This window comes from Bactrocera latifrons, unplaced genomic scaffold (assembly GCF_001853355.1).
Source record: "Bactrocera latifrons isolate USDA-ARS-PBARC rearing strain unplaced genomic scaffold, ASM185335v1 scaffold_282, whole genome shotgun sequence".
Lineage (NCBI taxonomy): Eukaryota > Metazoa > Arthropoda > Insecta > Diptera > Tephritidae > Bactrocera > Bactrocera latifrons.
In genome coordinates this window covers 113276-117554 of record NW_017536430.1, presented here as the reverse complement: position 1 = coordinate 117554, position 4279 = coordinate 113276, and the positions used below count along the sequence as shown (strand labels likewise).

At 35.4% G+C, this 4279-nt stretch overlaps 1 pseudogene; it reads left to right on the top strand.

The window, feature by feature from the left end:
- The first annotated feature begins 2095 nt into the window (after positions 1 to 2095).
- LOC108970117 lies at positions 2096 to 3754 on the top strand (annotated as a pseudogene).
- Positions 3755 to 4279: the final 525 nt, after the last annotated feature.

Sequence of the window (4279 nt, the reverse complement as noted above, 5' to 3'; positions counted from 1 at the left end):
TCTTTAACTTGAAATACAATATTTTTTTGGATTATTTGTATTCCCAAAAAAAAAAAAATATTATTACGTATTTTTTACCAAAAACAACTACATAAATATATTGTTTTCCATTTGACAATCAAAATTATTAAATTCTCTATCCAAAACTTTGCGTTTAAATTCCTACAATTAATAAATTAAATTCCAAATCAGAAACTTCAAAACCTTCATTCAGCGATGTCTGCTTAATCGCCAAATTACTTATTGTCAGACGCTGTCTGCAACATGGCATTAGTTACTGCTGGTCACTGCCACCGGCCCACGCTACTTAGGTATTGAGGGCAATTAAAAGGAAATTGCAAAATTTTAGTAATTACGCGGCTTGCATAGTGTCTACGCACAAAATGGGAAATGGCAACTGGGAAGAATGTTAATTTGTATAATTAGAGAGGACGAAGTGGCTCTTGAATTATATTTAAGCTTGCTAGAGAGTTATGATGGGACGAGAGTGGAATGACTATTGTCTGAAGTAGTAAATGATGATCTAGTGTGTTTATTATAATATAAATAAGTTGGTGTTTTACTGAATRGTATATATGTACAATAAAAAAAGGAATCTCAAATAATTACTTTAATGTTTTTCATCTTTATTGTAATCCTAAATGTAGACTATGTTTCGATTATAAAACTTTACCWGTTAGTTAGTTAAGATTATTTTTGACGGAATTATACCTAGCAAGTGCCGCTGAAGGCATTTTATATACGAATCTTTCCAAAAATRTACTTGAAGAATTTATTGCCTACATTTAGGCGAGCAGCTACCTTTAGCAAAGTTACTCGCCCATAGTTTTCGAATAATATCGGAAGTGAGCAAGTGAATCAATTTAAATTTTTTGTAGTTTCAAGTCATTATATAAATGAAAAAATATATTTTTTAATGATATTTTTTACCTCTGTTTACTTATGGGTTGAATGGTGAAATGAAAAATTAATAAAATTTAACATCTAATCGCTAAGAAGGAATTTGAATTAGACTTTATTAGTGTTCAGAGTATATTTAAGAAGAGAAAATATTTAGTAATGGAGTGAGGAATAGATGATAAGTACTAAAAAACTAAAAAAGAATTCAGAGAATTTAAATTTCTGTTTTTTTTTTAAGATCTTCAAAGGCGCTTTTTTTATAGCTTTAAAAGCTTCAACATTCCCAGCTCAGCTGACTTTCTATTCGCAGTTTTTGCTCAAAATCGTAATTTAGCTCAACAACACACACACGCCCCCACAGACACAGTCACATCCAGCCAAACATCCAGGCCCACAATTCACACTCAATTCATTTTAACGCCGTGCCCATTTACACGCACGCAATTTAATACCATTGTGATTTAATTCAAACGCCAAYAACAGGCACAAACACACCCAGGCATAAGCACACACACAAACACACTAGTTATACGAGTTGCCGCCTGTTTGCCGTTATTTGACACCCACTGCAACACGCTGTCACAGCAGTTAAACTCTTTTACTCACGCGACCACACACTTGCACTCGTACATACACATGCATGCGAGCGGCTGAGCATGTGTATCGGATTACAGTTATACGAGCGCACCGCATATAAATAACAACGGAAGTAAAGAAGAAAGATTAAGGAGCGCATAAAGAGAAACGAAAAAAACAAAAACACACACACGCACGCAAGCAAATCGCAGAAAGCAAAGAACGGTTTTCAATTTCACTTAAATCTCATTTTCCTTTACGTGCTCACCCACACACACACACACGTGCCCACAGCTCCGCTGTCAAAGTGTACGCTTGCAAGTGTCAGCAGCTTTGTCAGCCTCGTCGTCGTTGATTGTTTTCTTATCCGCCAGCAACAAGTGCACAGCAAGCTTCAACGATTCAACGGCAGCAGCAACAACAACAACAGCCTTAAGCAGAGTAACAGCAGCAATAAGCTCATTGAATGTACTCGATGCTGCTGGTATTGAGATGAGTTGCGAGCGGGAATATAAGCCACGGGATGCTACTTTAATAAGAGAAACAATAACTGTATATTTGGCATTAAGTCTACGAAAGCCGACATCAGCAGTTGTCAGTTTAAAGCAGTAAGGGGATAATGAATATGATTATGAGTGAGTTCAAGTAGGGGACTGATAATCTCGAGTTCAAAACCTGAAACGTTTAAAATATCTGGGAATTTCTGAGAAAAAGCGGATTTCTTTAGTACAAAAGAAAAGGAAGGTGAAAGGAAATGAGTGCAATAGTAAAACTTTTGAGCCCGTCTAATTAAGAAATTTTTTTTAATAAAAATTTGACATTTAAACATACCAAAACAGTCTCTGTTTAAAAAAGTAAAGCTGCAAAATGTGCTTACAATTTCTGTGTAACAAATAAAGCAACAATTGCCTATTGCCTATTGGACGATCATTAGCAGAGTCACAAACCAATTGTGATCAATCGAAAAACAATAAACCATGAACTCTATACTCCTTCTGCTGGAAATTATATTTCAGATTTCATCAGAATAAATAAAATGTAGCAAAGTCTCCACGCTAGTCTCTTAATAATTCTAAAAAATATAGTTAGAATAAAAAATACGAGAAAAAAATGTTGCCAWAATAATAAAAATAATTTTTAAAACTCAAAGCACACTACTGAAATTATTTTKAAATCGTTTATAGTTTTGGTAATCAAATCACCAATAACTGAATTCAAGAAAGTTACCGCCTACATTTGGGCGCGAGCTAGTCTTAGCAAAGCCATAAAAATATTAATTTTTGACAGATATGAAAATAAATGAAAAGCAAATGGCAGGGTGGCATTCAAAAGTCAAAAAGGTCGAAAAATCTTCTAAAATAGCTGCTGAAAATTTTCGAATTTCGTTAAAAAATAGTTTTTGAAAAAAAATTCAGTAATAAAAAATTTTAAGACATCCAAAAAGAGACTAGTACAAAGAAGCCGCTTATGACTCTATCTTTGCTAGCTATGAATTTTGAATACCAAACCTTTTTTCTTCGACATGAAAGGTTTATGATATGCAAGAAATCAAGGAAGTATGTATTTTCTTAAGCTACATAGTTCCACCGCACGTTTACTATCATTTCGGAGGACAGTAGAGATTCATGAATTCAGCGGAGTATTACATTTCCACAGACAGCAGTCACCATTGCCAATCCTTTAGTTGAATTTTATTCTAAATACTCAGACTGTATCCACCAAACCCCAAAAAGATCATTCACATTAACTTTGAAGATAAGTTATAGGCAAGAATAATCAACTACTGACAGCACCATGCTTTTCCAGAGATTTATATAGCCTAGCCGCACTGCCAAATGATCGGTGGACCCTCTAGTCTTACTTGTTGACGTTATTGATCAAACACGTATGCTTGTTTTTGGTCCCTTGACCGGTGTACCACGTCAGGAATATATAATGAAAAATAAACATCTGACCAAATAGAGCATCAAGATTTTCTTCACAGCCCCTACACGCATTGCGCGCAAGGCATGAAGGGTCTGCGACATGATACTCCAAAGGAGGCAAGGCCATGGTCGTCCAAATCACAAAATATTTGCAAGCGCTCTCATTTGAATGATTTCGATCGTTTCAAGCTGCACTATGCCAAGGGTCAACATAACAAGTATCTCACCATTGCATGCAACACGCTGACCAAGCGTACCAAATTTGAAGGCAGCGTATATTGAAGATGAACAAACGCGAAAGTATTCGTCAATTAAAGGCACAAGGTGTGAAGAAGGGTGCTGCTAAAAAGTAAACACCGTCTTTTAACTTGTTAGCTTGGCATGCATGTATACTAGTTGACTACCTGTCGGAGGAAAATAAAGTTATTATATAGGAATAAAGAACCCTAAAAATTTAAGTGATTGTTTGCCTGAAACTAACACGACCAGCTTAAGGAAGGTTAATAAGCTTCTAGCTTTATATGGCGAGACAGATTCGAATGAAGATCCCGACATGAAATCACAAAGGTGAAAAAAAGGCATTGCTTTGCATAGATTCTGTGTAAGGTATCGAGGAATTAGAATAAGCACGTATGCCTTTTAAGTTATGAGATTTTTCAACACTAATTTTGCCATTGGTGACTCAAAACTTTTTCATAAAGTTCGAAATATTCTTTATTATATATTAAGGTAGAAAATCGAGGATTTCATCGCGAACTTAGGTCTATTGTGCCCTCTTCTAAATCACAGAGACTCACCTAGTCCCAGCATCTCGATTGAGTTCGGTATAATAATAGGCGCTAATGAAGCGATATGATCTTTATTTGGAACCAAGCAGC